At 41.4% G+C, this 17,261-nt stretch overlaps 1 pseudogene; it reads right to left on the minus strand.

The window, feature by feature from the left end:
- Positions 1-1,026: 1,026 nt before the first annotated feature.
- Positions 1,027-2,682, minus strand: LOC147750695 (uncharacterized; annotated as a pseudogene).
- Positions 2,683-17,261: the final 14,579 nt, after the last annotated feature.

Below are 17,261 nucleotides of genomic sequence, written 5' to 3' on the forward strand. Positions count from 1 at the left end.
TCCAGGTAAGACTAATGATTCAAGGCATCTTTTCAAAATCTTATTAAAAATAGAAGGACTTTCTGTGTACCCTTGAGGGACACGATTCCAGACATAGACATGACTGTCAAATTCAAATGAGAAAAGAAATTTGCTGTCTGGATGCAATGAAATGGAAAAGAATGCGTGACATAAGTCGATGACGGTAAACCATCCAGCATTCCATGGAATTTGATACAAAATCACTGCAGGGTTTGGCACAATAGGACAACAAGGAACAACAATCTTGTTTACCTTGCGTAGGTCTTGCACTACCATGTACTTCCCACTAGGCTTTTTAATTCCAATTATGGGCGAATTACAAGGACTGCTCATTACTTCCTGTATGATGTTTGCTTCTAGCAATCTTTTTATTTCGATGGCAACTCCTGCCTTTACTTCTGCATTCATTCTATACTGCTTGGTATTTGGGTAAACGGCATTTGGTTTTATGGCTATTTGAATTGGGTCTACATTTGCCATTAATCCTACATCTTTTCCAGTGAAATCCCACACTTCTGGTATCACTGTCTGTTGAAGCTCTTCAGGTAAGTCTTGCATTGTCAATTTCTTAATTTCTGAATCAGGCCTTAGCAACATTAATTTGTACAGTCCGTCTTCTTCTGGGGTCTGAATTTAAACGCCTTTTGGTGTGCAAAAGATGGTGCAGTTCATTTTGCACAGCAAATCACGTCCCAATAAGTTCACAGGACTAGAATCACAGACAACAAATCTGTGCATCTCTTTAAAATTTCCTATTGAGATCTCCATTGGTTCAGTTACTGGGGTACTAATTATCTGATTTGACACGCCCACTACTTCGATAGCTTCTCCCGAGAGGGGTAGGTTTGGAACGTCTGCTGTTCTCACAGTAGAACGGGTAGCACCAGTGTCCAACAGAAAGGTGACGTCATTTCCTTCAACCTTTCCTTCAATGTATGGCCCTGTCTGGTCTACCGGCAAGGAGGCGCCAAGTACGCACTCCTTGTCCTCCCCCCTCAGGCCCCGTCAGTAAGGTTCATCACAGAGGAATGTATCATTCAACAGGAATTGCGAGGTTGCTGCATTTCTATCCTCCCTTCCTTCCCATACCTCGACCCCCTCATTCTGCTGAGTTTTGTTCCTATAGTTAGGTCTAGGTGTGCGAGGCAACTGATTCTGTTTTACCTGTTGCTGGGTCTTTCGTGGCCCCTCTTTCTGCAACTGTGGATTTAAATCATTAATTTGGACATTACCATTCTGTAACATTGGACACTTGTCTCTCCAGTGCCCTATCTGGCCGCACCCGTGGCAGGGAAATTTCTTCTTGGCCTCCTCTCGACTCATTTTAACTCGGGGTTTCCCTCCTCCCCCAGAGCTTGTGTTCGGGGTATTGTTATTTATTTTGCCTAATTGTTTTTCTTGCTGTTCTGCCAATTTCACTTGAGCCCACATGACCTTTTCCTTTAATGCCTTTCGTTTGTTTTCCATCTCGTCTTCGCAATACTTGGCGTACTTCAGGACCTCATCTATGGGTTTACCCTGCCAACAGATTTTATTATCTCTAATCCACTGCGAGATTTCAGGTCTCAATCCCAACACGAATCGATAAATAAAATGGGTCATATCCTTCATTTCAATGTTATCGATTCCACTGTAGGTTTTGAACACCTGTAACAGTCGTTCATAATAGGAGTGAACAGTTTCATCACGATTTTGGGTAGTTCTATCTATGCGGGTCCAATCAGTTTCTTTAGCTGGCACCTTTCCTTTTAAGTGTAGTATTACTTTGTCATACTGTCTCATTACTTCCGGAGAAGGGGCTCCTGTTCTGGGGTCCCTAGGGTACTCTTCACTTGGCCAATCGACCGCAATTTTGCATTCGCTCCATAGGTCTACGGGAACTACAATGTCAAAAAATCCATCTAGATCTTTCAGGAGGCATTTTTGGACTTTTACAAATCTCTCGACCTGCCTATACCACTCTACAGGCTTCTCTCATAATTTTGGAAAATCATTCGTGAATGACACAATGTCCTGTCGGGACCATGGAACATGTACATTTTTCCCACCTGGCACCTCTCTCATGGGATACAAAGTCTCTGCTTTATCGACTTCTTTTAGGACATATTCAGAAGTCCTTGGTCTAGCCTTACTGTCTTCCTTTTTCTTTGCCCACCTGGCTTTCCATTTTTCTAAATCTCCCCATTTTTGGAACAAATTCAACAATTCTCTTATCTGTACCCTTTTCCCTGACACATTCATGTTTTCTAGATCCTTATCCGAAAATGTTGCTCTGTAAGGTTTTTGTAGGACTTTGGATTTGCTAACATCTATTCCCATATTAGCTGCGGTGTCCATTAGTTTCTCATGGAACACTCTGGTGTTTCGGGTAAGGCTTTTGCATATAAACAGTAACTCTTCCTCACTAAAGGTGTTCAATCCGTCTAATCCCACATTTCCGGCTATTAGTTCTTCCAGCTCTATTCTTCGCTTGTAAATATCTAATGGTTTTGGCTGAGGAGTTTCCTTTTCTAATTCTCGAGTCCATCGGTCTAGTTCTTCCGGAGTCACTACTGTGGCGCTTCTAGTACCTGAAGCTGTTTCTATCAGGACTTCCTTTGCCCTAGTCTGAGTTCCCGTCCGTGGTACACTGCTTTCCGGTTCCCTTATGGGCAGATCCATCAGGGAGATTACAGATTCGCATTCGCTTGCCTGATCATCAACTATGAGAGGCTCCTTTCGGGGCTGTGCTACAGCTGGTGTAATAACTGATGTTTTTGGACTAGCCTGTCTATCCCCATAAAGAGGCACAACAGGACCAATAGTCACTGGAATTGTCAGAGCTTCAGGACTGGGATTTATCTGAGCTATTGTCTGAATGAGTTCATTTCGCTGTTTGATTAAGGCTTCCTTTTCTCGTTCGTGTAAAGCCCTTTCAATTGATGTGTCATGTAATACTTGTGGAACTAAAGGAGGATACAGACTCGGGGCAGTTGGGACTGTCATAGCGGATCTCTCCTCACCGAATGGTCTATAATTTGGGATAGTTGTATCAGGTCTGCAAAATCCGTCTTTACTATTTTGCCTATTACCTAGACCTGCTGTATCTGTCTCACTAGCCCTTCTACTTCTAGGACGTCTGAAGAATGGGTTTTTCGAGCTCAAAGACCTTGAATCCTCATCATAGGAGGGTGGATTTTTCATAAATAAATCCTCCAGGTATTCATCTTCCGAATCACCCATAGCCATTAAGTGTCGGGTTTTCTCTGTCCTTTTTCCTCCTACAGGTTCATCGACACCAAATACTGGAAATAGTCCCTCGACCATCATGTTCTGTCTCCACTGTTTCATCTTTTTCTCTTTGGTCTCTCTCTGCATTTTCGGGTACCATTTACTTATTCCCTTATCCATTCTGGGTCTGTCTCGCTCTAAGGCCTCAATCTCCCATTCTTCTAAAGCCTCATATTGCGTTAATCTTGGTCTGGGATGTAAGTCATTCATTCGGGTCCTCAAATTAAACAGAAATCTACTATTAAAGGTACCATCTAAGGGGAATGCTAAGATTCCATCTTCTTGGGTATACTTTACCCAATTCTCCAACCATATGCAAGTATGATAACCTTTATCAAACATCATAAATGATGCGGGAGTATTAGGTGGTGGAATAATTACACCTTCTCTAGTTTTAATGGGCTTGTTTTTCTTGAAATAATTTTTGATCTTGTCATAACCTTTATCAAACATCATAAATGATGCGGGAGTATTAGGTGGTGGAATAATTACACCTTCTCTAGTTTTAATGGGCTTGTCTTTCTTGAAATAATTTTTGATCTTGTCAGCAAATGGCATTTTCCTCTTGCTCCCGTACATATTGTAAGGTCTGCCTCTTAGCATCTGATCCTTGCGAAAACCTAAATGTTGTGGATCAGGTAAGAATTCACGATACCACATAGACTTCGTAACCATAAGCTCCGTGGTTAACTACGTCTTTTGTTTACAAATCCTCTTCCAATGCTAGCGCGTCTTATAACTTTTCAATAACCAATCAACTCAGGGATTGCAAATATTCTCGACCAATGGGTGAGCGGCCTATTCGCGAGACGCGGTCTCACGCTCCGGCACTCATCCCTCCTTTACAATACTAGCTTCGTTACACGCCCGCTGTTTCAACCAATACCAGCGTGGCACGGAGTGACGTCAGCGCAGCTTCGCGACCGACTCCCTCCTTCACAAGGTAACGGAAACTTAGAATTTTTCTTAAAGTGCAAGTGCTCAATTTAGTTAACAACATATAACATTCGCTACTGTACTCAAGTGTCTATAAAGAACGCTTTGTTTTACTGCAAGTAAACCTCTTCTGTCTACTTTTCATACACTACGGATAGACCCTTCTGCCTACCCTTCACACAAGCATTAGAGAACCTGTTACTTCTTTTGACTCATCCACTCTTTCAGGGATATATACTAAGTCTAAAGTTTCACCAGTGAACTCCTTTGCTATCACTCAAGCTCCGATGAACCTACTACTCCTTCCTCGTGTGACCCTTACTAGGTAATATCACAACTGAAGTTTCATTAGCGGACTCGTTGCTACCATTTATTCAACTGCTCATTCAGAAAACCCTAATTAGCGCTTCCAGTTCTACCTAACCATGCACTAATTTTCCTCGAGCCACTGACCTCACTGCGAGGTGGATTCTACTCACCACCCGCTATTCTATTACCCCAGGGATTTTTCCAGACAACATATAACAGTCACTAACAAATGGTTAATCCATAAACATCATATAGCAGCATTTCATAAAAAACAGTTTAAACATTTCATAACATTTCAAACCAATATTTTTGCAGTCGATCGATCTTAAGGGGAAAAATTATTTTTAGCAGCACATTTAAATTTTCATGGTTTATCAACAATTAACCTATCTACCTGTCTCAACTAGTCCTAACCATCATCTCGCTACCAGAAAATTACTGATAGAGCGCGCAGGTTACCCGATTCTTATTTTACCAAATATACACTACTGGGCCCATAACGTTTTATCACTTATTTCATAAATCAGGTATCCTACACACCGCTATCAGTAATTCGAGTTTTCCTTTCTATTTATTTCCGTGTACCTGACTTACCAATCCTCGAGAACAGGTACCTATGATCACCATGGATCAGGAGCTGAATTGAGATTCAAGCAGATAAACACCATTACCATATACATTTATATTTTGTTTAAACCTTGTAATAACCACAAACACAAGAAGTTTTTAAAACTTTATCTAGTAAGTAAAATCTTCGTATGCCATGAGAATGTAATTCACACAGATCAAAACATCTATAACCAAGATTAGAAAAATAGTATAACTATGAATTAAGGTAAGGAGCATCTAACATTTAGGAAAAATAAAGGAAATGAGAAAGAGAAGGAACACGCTAATTTTGTATCACGTTACTAAAGGTTGGGTAAGAACAAGGGAACATTCTACTAAAAAATGCTGATTTGAGTATACTAAACTATATAGAAGAAACAATACTCTTAGGATGCGTTATATTTCTATAGGAAGGGTAACAGTGGAACATACTAGATATGCAAAACAGTTCAATGTTTGAGTAAGGGTAAGGAGAAGATAAAATAAAATAAAAGTGGGGCGAGAACGCACCCTTGTCTAACGCCTCTACCAACTACTATGCCCCCTGAAACTGCTCCATCCATGCTTATTCTCACCCGGGCCCTTAAGTCCCTATGTAGACACGCTAAAAAATACACCATGTCTTTATCCAACCCATAATTTTAAAGGCATTGCCAAAGCCTGGATCTATTAACAAAATCAAAAGCGGATGTAAGGTCCATAAATGCCAGGTAGAGGGGACTGTGTCTGGCGATGGTATATTTCTCTATAATTAAATTAAGGTTGAGACACTGTTCTGCCGTTCCAAGGTGACTTCGGAAACCCCGCTGGTATTTATTTATTATATTTTCATCCTCTGCCCAAGTTCTGATTTTATTAAATAAGACCCTCCCCAATATCTTAAGTGTTATCAATTAGAGAGATAGGTCTATAACAACTCGGGTTAGATCTGTCTCCCTTTTTGAAAATGGGGACAATTACAGATGTAGACTATGTGAATGGAATTTTAGTAGTTATTAAGTTATTAAAAACGTTAAGTAGCAACGGAGCCTAGAACTCTGGCCCAGATTTTATAAGGTCAATTGGTAGCCCATCCGGGCCCGGGGCTTTATTTCCCAGGCTCTGGTTTATTGCGCATCCTCAACTTCTGACAGGGATATTTGAATTTGAATGAGGGTGGAATTTTCTAAAATATCTTCGCACTGAGATGTGGAAGCATATATTTTTGAAAAGTGAGCTACCCACTCTTCGCTTGTTATATTACAACTTAACGGGATAGATGTATTGCCAAACTCTCTCAATGACTTAGTGGCTGACCAAAAGCCATTTGTATTATTAAGCTTGGCAGCACAGGCTAGATTACTCCAATGCTCTTTTGAAACCACATCTCGCCTATCCTTTACTGCGCTTTTATAAGTGTGCCTTAGCGCTCTAATAAGGTTGGGGTCTCTGGGGAAATCTGATAGGGAGGCTCTGAGTTCCCTTTTAGCCCTAGAGCAAATGTTGTCAAACCACCTAGGGTCGGATTTAGGTGTAGCTGCAGGTCTAGAAATCAGTTTTTTGATACCTGCACATAATAAGATAAAAGCAGAAACTGTCTCTGGATTAGGGTTGACCGATGTGAGACAGGTCTCGCAAAGCGATGGATAGGTTTTTACCATCTTTTGAAACACCCTCGGGCAGTCCATGCCCTTCCATTGAACTCTTAAATTATCAGTGGAGGGTTCTATGTTGCCAGCCCCTGGCTCCTTTCTAGTATTGGGTCTCAGTGCTGCCCTAAAAGAAACTAAGATTGGGTTATGATCCCCAAAAGTAGATGCCCTAACCTCTAACAAAACTAAATGGTCTTCTAATAATGCCGATATAAAAACATGGTCAATGGTTGAGGCTCGTCCTAAACCTCTATAAGTAGGTTTTGGGTTATCCTCATTGTTTACAGCAGCGATATCCATATCTTTTAAAAGACTATTATTTGATAGGTAGTCTATTAATTCATATACCCTCTTACATGGATTGATGGTGATATGCTGGGTGGGGCTCATAGTATTTCCCCCTGCAATCTTCGCGTTAAATTTGCCCCCCAAACATATCCCTACAGATTTTTGCTTTCCCAACAAATTGTCCATATCCGAGATGAAATTAAAAAGGTTCACAAAATTCACATTAGGTGTAGTTAAAAAGTCATTATTATAAAAATTAATAAAGCAGATAGAAACCCCCTTGTATACATTAATACTTGGAAATTGGCATTTTTGATGGGAATTGATTTTACTCTGCCACCCGATGCAATGCTAACCCATATTGATAAACCACCAGAGGGTCTACCTTGCTTGGGATGGGGAGGTATAATATTAAAGCACTCATATCCTTCAAGATATAACTCTTTAGTTGCCCAGTTCTCCTGGAACATAAGGATGTCTTATTTTTTTTATCATATTGACCCATTCTTCAATATTTAATTTAGAAGCTAAACCGGCCACATTCCAGCTCAGCACCTGTAATAATGAGTCAGAATGATCATTTGGAGAAATGATTTTGACCTCAGTATCGTTGTTGGCTTTGTTGTTGTCTTTAGAAATCTCCACGGGTGCCGTAAAGGCGGGTTTAATCGATTGAGATTTAGATAAGGGTCAATCAAGGGTATCTAAATCGTAGATTGCAGAAAACCTATTTAACGACTGATAAGCTGGGACACTGTAAAGGTGGTGGTCTATAAAAGAAGCCAAGGGGTACTGTAAAAATGTTTGTTGGTAAGGGGCAATTAATCGGAGGCAAGATGGCTGCCATGAGGGAGGCTGTGTAAGCAGCTAGCTCCCTGGTTCCTGCCGTCCGGGAGAGAAGGAGGAGAAAACTCTGGTTTTTTGCCATTATAATCCATGCAGGAGCCGACCGCGTGACCATTCAATACATTTGCTGCTTCTTTTCACCAAATACGATTATATTTTAGACACGTCAGACAATTTCATTTACCTGACAGCTTGAACACGGGTCATTCGACTGGATCCGGTCCGGCCGACTGTGGCCGCCTGTGGGTGTGGCTGGACTCCGCTTGTTTCTGTTCCGCATTGGGCCGTTGAGAGCGTGAGGCACGGAGGCGGTGCACGGAGCTGCACGGAGGTGTTGGCCACTTCGGGTCAGGAGTCGAAGAAGGTGATTCGAAATTGACATCAGCGGAGCGGAGCGGAGCTAACTGCGCTACAGTGTTGCACTGTGGTGATAATTGGATACTATCTATTTTCGTGACGGATTTCACGAATGTTGCTGAATCTTTTCAAGTTCAATCGGCGAGCCCCGCTGTGGCGCGCTACACTCTGCCTGCTTTGGTCGCAGAGTAACGTCTTTCCTGGCAGAGGAGGCTCTCGGAGGAAGAAGAGGACGCCGCTACCACCCTCCATCGGTACTCGTAGAAACAAGCGAAACAGTGCTGTAGGCGACTTGGGAGGAGTGGAGCCAGACAACGAGGACGACAACGAGGAGAACGAGATGGAGGATGTAGCTCCATCGACCCCTGGTAAAGCTGCCACAAAACAGGGTAAGAATCCTCATAAGGGGGCTGTATTGAAAGCTACTGAAGTTTCAAGCATGAAGAGTACAACATTACAAACATTGCCAGAGTTGTTTGTGAAACATGCAGCTAAGAAAAAAATAACTGACAATGATAGCCAAAATATTGATCTGGCTATTAATCAACCGCCTAATCAACCGTCTAAAAGTGCTGATAACCAGAATAATCCCATAGCTCTTGAGGCAACTGAACATCTGAGGAGGGGCATTGTGGGAGATGTAGTTTCAGGCGGCACTATAATCAACCGAGCGTCTTCTCTTCCCTCACTATTATTACCATCAACGATTGATTTACAGAGTGGGGCAAAAACTATTCTACAGCCGCATAATCAAGAGCTCCTTGAAAATTTCTATTCTCTGTCAGAACTCTCGTCTGATGAAGTAACCGGTTTGAATAAAGACTGGGTAGATTACAGCCGCGAGAGTATATCCTCTGATGGCGAGATTAGTATGAGCCCTGACAGTGCTAATGCGGCCACTATTGTTAAGAAGAAGCTGAGGAAGAAAAGATCTTTGCGTGCGGCGAGTAAAGAGACCGCTTCTAATTCACCTATAATTGGAGTGAACCCCTCATCTCCATCCCTAGTATTTACCGCTACTACTGCTACTCCTGGGTACAGCCATAACTCTGTAACTGACCTGGCTCCGCCACAAGAAAATAATGAAGAGATCACCTTGAAAACAATTTTTTACACCATGATGAATCACCGGGCCGAAAGCAAGGCTGAAAATCAACGTACACAGATGACTTGTGCAAAAGTCAAAAATGCAGTGCGACGTGCGATTAAGTTATGTTCAGAGACCGCTGACAGGGTCACTGAGGCAGAAGCTAGGATATCCGTCTTGGAGGAAGAATCTATGGCCCAAAGACAAGAAGTGGGTGACTTTAAAGCTCAAAAGGAGGATTTATCTGATAAGCTAGCAAGCTTGGAGAATCAGGCCCGCAGAAGTAACCTGCGCTTTCTGGGGGTCCCTGAAAATAAAGAAGGGTCTGACCCGAGGCGGTTCGTCATTAATCTATTAAATGACGCTTTTCCTGAGCTAACAGAATGGGACTGGTCACGGGAAATACAGCGTGCACATAGATTTCCCTTTACAGTGAGGAAACCGCGTCGAGGCCAAGAAAACTATCCTAGGGCCATTTTGGTGTCTTTCAACAACTTTCTTGCTCGTGAAGCTATTTACTTAAAAGCAAGACCTGATAAGAAAGCGGATGGATTGGGTTGTCAGTTTTTTGTGCGACCAGATTATTGTCAGGCCACTATGACTCAACGGTGGCAGCTAAGGCAACTGATTCCTGATTTCCAAAAGAAAGAAGTGTCAGTGTTTCTGCAAGGTCCAGCAAAATTGAAGACTATATTTAAAGGCCAAGTAAAGTACTTTATATCTACTATCAAAGCCAAGGAATATTTGGATTCTTTATGAACAAATTATGTCAGCTGAAGAACATTTCTCTTCTCCTTTTGAAAGAACCATGTGTAGTTTGGGAATACTAGATTGAAAGCTTAGAATCGTATGGTTTAATAGGTGTTTAATTATGCAGGACTGCTTTTCTTCTCCTTTTTTTCTTTCTTCTTTTCTTCTCTTTTCTCTTTTCTCTCCGTCAGGATGCTATGGGCCAGGGACACCGCATCCATACGTTTCAGGAACTGACTGTTCCTGTGCCTCTTACAGTGGGGAGGGTGGGGGGAGGGGCTCTGGGAAAAGGGGTGGGGGTGGGTAAGGGTGAGGGTTGGTGGTGGGGGTGTAAGGCAGAGTTGTTCAATACAAGGATGAATATAAGGCACTCAAACGATAATACTGAAGAGCATTCAGTGATGATAATAGCTAATATCTTTTTATTATTTCAATATGGATAAAAGGGTGAAAATATGTACAATCGTCTTAATGATTTAAAAAAGATTGGTATGCTTCGAACAATGCTTCAGACTTTATATATTGATTTACTATGTATTCTGGAAACGCATATTTCATGGGACAAGCGTTCTCTTCTGAATAATTTGGGATTAGAAGTCTTGGTCACGTCAAAACAAATGGGTATAAAAAGAGGCGTAGCAATATGTATGCGAAAGGGAGTTGGGAAGTGCTCGAAAACATTAGCTGATAAATGGGGTAGATGGGGGCTCGCTGAATTAATTATTGGAAGCTGCAAATTCACTATATGCTGTATTTATGGTCCTAATCTAGATGACGCTGAAGTGTTTAACACTATGAATGCAGAGCTAGCTACTTGGACGCAGCCAATAATAGTATGTGGGGACTTAAATATCCATTTGGCAGCTGATTGGAATATTAAATCAGGGATGAGATACACGGGCCGCAAGATCAGAACTTACAGAGCACTTAGAGATTTGGTGTTAAATAATGGGCTAACTGATGTATGGAACAAACTTTATTTTAAAGATCCAGGATATACTTTTTTCTCCATTCCTCATCGGAAATTCGTCCGTTTAGATTATTTTTTTGTATCCTCTATGTTTTTGGAGAAAATCCATATTGAAATACTACCTCAAGTTATCTCAGACCATAATCCTATGATCGCTGAGATTCAGTTTCCCACTGATTGTCCAAATCCAATTAGACTGTGGTCATTTCAGAGAAATCTGCTACTAGATGAAGAATATCTTCAATCCATGGCTATAATTATTAAAGATTATTTCTTAATAAATAATGATACTGCCTCTCCACAAGTAGTGTGGGACTCATTTAAATCCATTGTACGGGGAGAGACAATCAGCTTTGCAAACTATAAGAGGAAGAAAATCCAAACAGATTTTAAGGAGAGGCTAAATAAGATTAGGATAGCCGAGATGAATCTAGCTACTGCTTGCAAAAACAACGTAGGAATAGAGGACGCACAATTACGTCTAGTCACTGAACGCTCTGGTCTGTGTACCCACATTGCTGACGAAGTAGCGGCGAAATTTAAGCAATATAAAACTGAACGCTATGAATACAGCGAACGCACCGGAAAAGTCTTAGCTCAACGCCTGCGACAAAAAGCCTCAGCTAATGAAATACAGTGTGTTAAAGACATGAATGGTGTTTTTCATGAACGTAGGGAAGAAATATTAGAGGCATTCCATGATTTCTATAAGACATTGTATAATGATCTCAGTCACGAAGTTGACAAGACTCTTGATCCTGTAGATTACCTTAGATGTGCTAACCAGCTTTCACTGTGTCCAGAGGAGGTAGATTCATTTATAAGGCCAATAAGCTGGGACGAGATTGAGAAAGCTATTATGAGTCTTGCGGCAGGTAAAGCGATGGGGCCAGACCAGATACCTCTTGAATTCTATCGGACATTCAGACATATGCTTAAACCAGAGCTGTTAAAAATCTTTAATTTAGCGTCTCAAGGTAAATCTCCTGATTCTTGGTCTATGGCCACTATAGTTGTCTTTGTAAAAAAGAATAAGGACTGAAAAGAATTAGGGTCCTATCGCCCTATCTCCCTTATCACTGCAGATAGCAAGATTTACTCTAAAATTCTTGCAAACAGATTAAATGATGTAATGGCAGATTTGGTTTCCCATATTCAACACGGCTTCATTAGACATAGGGCTACCACAGATCACGTTAAACGTGTTATCACATTATTGGATTGGGCTCAAGCAAAGGAATCCCCAGTCGGGTGATTCTACTTGATGCTGAAAAAGCATTTGATAGGGTCGACTGGGGGTTCCTTTGGACGGTGCTACAATGGAAGGGCTTTCCGCTACAATTTATTAGAGCTATACAAGCACTCTATTCTAATCCCAAGGGTGTAATAAGATTAGGCAATGATACCTCTAGACCCTTTTCAATTACTAGGGGGACCAGACAGGGCTGCCCCTGCTCCCCGCTTTTATTTGCTCTTTACTTAGAACCCTATTTGGACAGACTAATTATGGAACCTGATATTCCACCAGTTCAACTCCACGAGGTAGATCATAAAGTTCTCGCATACGCAGATGATGTGGCCATTGTAACTTCTGATGCTACCACTGCGCTACCTAAAATAATTGAAGTAGCTCGAGAATATGGCAAATTTTCCGGTTACAAACTTAATATTTCAAAAACCCAGATTATACACTCTGAGACTGGAACACCTACTGATATCCCATTAAACTCTACTGGCACATATCTTGGCGTAACTATTTCTCCTAAAATTGATGACATTGTTGGATTAAATCTGGATCCTTTGCTTATATCAACTAACAGAACTTTAGAAAGGGTAAATAATTTACACTTATCTTTATACGGACGTACTAATGTCATCAAGATGATGATTTTCCCAAAATTTCTTTATTTTTTCCGAACTATCCCCTTATTTTTTTCGATGTCTCTTTTTAACAAGATTGACAGGATGCTGTCCAGATTCTTGTGGGGGTACCGCCGCTCAAGAAGATCTTTAAAGTGGTGTACTCTTTCGCAAGAACGTGCTGGGTTGGGATTTCCGAACATTAGACTGTATTATTGGGCTATTACTCTTAAAGTAATCAGGGTGCTATTATTCCATGACCATGTTACCGAAACTTCTATGGCACTCTCTATTTTTGACATGCTAATGGGCGCTGAAGTGCGTCAATGTCTACTGAAGTTCACGGAACCAAGCTACTATAAGAGAACAAAATTCAAGGTGTTTTTGTCTGCTTTTTTAGTTTGGAGACAAATCAATAAAACCCTGCGGATAATCTCAAAGTTCAATTTTCATACACCTATTTCTGGTAATACGTCATTATCGGGGATTTTTCAAGATACGGCAATATATCGGTGGCAAATGAAACAGATCCATCTACTGGGGCAACTGTATCAAAATGGGATTTTTGTGTCCTTTTCTGAACTCCAAGAAACATTTGGCCTTTCTAGGAATGAATTCTTTAAATATTTACAGATCCGTAGCTTTTTGGAAAAAAAAAATCTGTTATATAATGATGCTATGGAGACTATTGATATTCTAGAGAGTTGCAGGAAGAACAGCCGTATTGGTACGATTTATCAACTAATGGTTAATAGGTTGCATGATGATCTAGATCAGCAGGCCCCGAAATGGCAAAGAAAATTGAGCATAGAAGATATAGACTTGGCAAGGGCCTTTGAGATGAGTAATAAAGTACTAATTAATAGTTCTCTTAAAAGTCAACACTATGGGGGTCATTAGGATCGCGGACGGACTTGAGTCCGTCCGCGACCCCAGAGCATGAGGGAACGTCCGCATGGGCTGCGGCGTTCCCTCTATGCAGATTAGGATGTGACCGCCAGGGTGGCGGTCACATCCTCTATTTTTAACATTGCTGCGGGTGGAGCTTCAAGCTGCACCCGCAGCAATGTTAAAAATGCATGCACAGCATTTGCGTGCACAAAGCGGCAGGCACCGCGCGGTGCCTGCCGCATTGTGCACGCAAATGCAGGGGGGTACCATAGGTACCCCCCATGTGCACCCCCCACTACACCTAGGGGGCCCGCAACGGGCCCCTGCAGTGCAGTTACACATGCTTTTCCACGGCGGAAAAGCCGCCGCGGAAAAGCATGTTCCCAAGCACATCCTAATCTGGCTGACGGTGTCTAAGAGACACCTTCACCATTTTAGTGCTTTTCCGCCGCGGTTGTAAGCCAGCCGCGGTGGAAAAGCTGCGGACCTAAACCATGACCCACCAGCCATCCTAATGTGGTGGTGGGTCCTGGTGGGTCCGCAGAGGATTTTCCGCATCCTCCGGGCCGGCGGTGGCTTCCGCCGGCCCGGAGGATGCGGAAAATCCTCCATCCTAATGACCCCCTAAATGTCTACCCTGGACCTCTACTACACACCCGCGAAACTAGCCAAATGGAAGGCCACGAAGGGTATTAATTGTAGCAGTTGTGGAATCCTAGCAGCGGACTCATGCCATATGTTTTACAGTTGTCTCAAATTGGCGTTATATATAGATAAGATTGAAAAAATTTTGACTAACTTGCTCAATGTCAATATTAAGCTATGCCCTTCTTTGATAATTTTTGGTATTTATTTTCCTTCTGAAAAACTATCTGCTGATCAGGAATATTTTCTGTTTATTGGAATGGCTGTCTATCGTTTCTGCATTACTTCTAGATGGCTGGATATAGATCCGCCTACATTTGAACAATGGCTGGGAAAGTTGCTAAATATTTACAGAATGGACAAAGCAGTTTATAAACTGAAGGGACAGAAAAAGAAGATCTTCGCTAGGAATTTATGGTCCCCTATTGAAAATTGGATTTAAACCTAACAATTACTGTTTACTGCAATGATATTTCTTTATGCCTATAATGTACTAGAAATTATGTGAATGATGGTTGCTGATCAGATGCTGCTTTGTTCTTGTATGTTTTATGCCTCTGCCATAAAATAAAAAAAATAAAAAAATAAAAAGGTAAGGGGCAATTAATCTCTCTGACAGCCAGTATTGATCTAACAAGGCCTGGTCGGCCTTATAATAATAACAATGCAATCACCCCGAATATTTTTTCTGCTGATCCCACCCAGCCTACCCTTCGTACCATTAGAATATCGTGTATGTCAGACCTCCTGTACCCTTTGTATTTAGCCAGCCAATCCACACTTTTGTTCCATAGTTTGTCCCAGGGCTCTAATTTATTTTTCTCTACTGGAGGTACCCCTGCAAGAATCAAAACATATGGGCAAGATGCTGGGGGTAAGTTTAAAACATCCTTATTTGGCTCAGCAGGCCCACTGATATTCATGTCGACAGTGCTCATGCAAACTGTCGAAGCAGCATGAGCGCCAGTAGGGGTTGTATTTTGAGTATTAACGGATCCAATACATGTTTTTAAAACTGTTGAATCTTTGATTTTACTATTAGTGTCACGGGGGCAAATAACAGCTTTGCAGTTAGGGACGATTGTTGCCCACTGAAATTTTTTGGAGGACTGGCCTGTTGGGGTGGCTGTTTAAGTTCCCTACAGGGTGATTTTGCCTTGATAGTCAAAGATTCCAAACGATCTAAGCGTTTCCATAAATTTGCGAAATTTTTATCCACAAGTCCTTTAACACATTCAAACAATGTGTCAATAATAATGTCTATAGCAGTGTCCCCAAGTATAAAATTAGAATAGGGAGTCCCTATGGATTCCGTCTGAGTATGTACAGAATTGCTTGAAATGTCCAATGAATACACACACACACTCACCCACACACACGCGCACACACACACACACACACACACACACACACATATATATCTGGAGGGTATTCTAGACTCTTGTGCACTTTGGGCAATACATATAGAGTCGGGACAATGGAATGGATGACCTTGAGATATTTCATTTCATCCTCACCAAGCAGGCCTTCCTCATGCCATAGTTGTAATTTACTATGAAAGGTAGACATGATTTGATTAGTGAGGTTATATTTTAACCTTTCAAAGTTGGTGGAGTCCCCGAATTATCTCCTGATTTCCTGATGGTATTTGGTTCCGTCCATCACCACAATGTTCCCACCCTTGTATGACTGTTTGATTATGAAGTTAGTGTCTCTGTGTAAATCTGTAAGTGTTCACCAGTACACATATTGGAATGTCTATAATTCCAATCTTTCTTTTCCCTGACGTAGATGTCTCCCAGGTCTTCTGCCACAAGTTCCTGGAAGACATCCACTCTATTACCTGGAGGTAGTTGTGGGCAAAATTTCGATTTTCCTTTGCATTTACTACTTACAGATTTATCAGTTTCTATGTCCATTATTGCGCAATAATCCAGATTTGATACTCCATCCTATTCAGTGTCATGGTGGTCTCCTTCATTCGTCAGATTGTGTAGGACTCTCAGAGGTTCGATGTCTTCTCTGGTTAAGTTGGACAAGGGTTGTGTTAATTCCGATCTTGGCTTGGAACAGGCCTCGTGGCAAAAAACGTCTTTAATTTTAGTTTCCTACAGAATTTATAAAGGTTTACTCTAGTCGAGGCTAGATCCAAACCTGAATCAGGGCAGAATGTTAGTCCTTTATTGAGTAGATTAATATGTTTAAGATAATGGGTTGGGGACTTGCACAGCGATTAATCCAATTCTGATCAGCAGTGAACTCTGTGGCGTGCAAACAGATTTGAGCGCTGTCTGTGCCTCCCAGCGTACGTGAGAACTAATACAAAGCTCCTCCCATTGGGAAAGAGACCCTCTGTTGCACAGCTTTAAATCATGACAAAAAAGTCTTTTCCATTAATCATTGAAATTAATTACTCCTCATATTGGGGTTCCAAAAAATGTTTAATGTTTCATCTGAATTTCACAAAACTAAAGTTTCAATAGTATGTCCAACAACATCATAATCCAGTATGCATCCTTCCCCAATGCATTTCGGGCTGGTGTAAAAGCCCTTCCTCAGGGGACAACTCTACAAAAAAGGAATGAATCTGCGTATCACTATGCATGTCAATATCAGCGTCTATACATTATCATCAAATAACATTTCATTCATGCCATTGACTTAATTCCTGTGGATGGTAACTAAAAATCATGCCAACAGTGAGGTGTCACGTATGCGTGGTGAATATCAAGTCATACACTAGGTCACCCGATTAAGTTATATCAAGAATGTGCTGTTTTAAAAAAGTGAG

This window comes from Lissotriton vulgaris, chromosome 1_1 (assembly GCF_964263255.1).
Source record: "Lissotriton vulgaris chromosome 1_1, aLisVul1.2, whole genome shotgun sequence".
NCBI lineage: Eukaryota > Metazoa > Chordata > Amphibia > Caudata > Salamandridae > Lissotriton > Lissotriton vulgaris.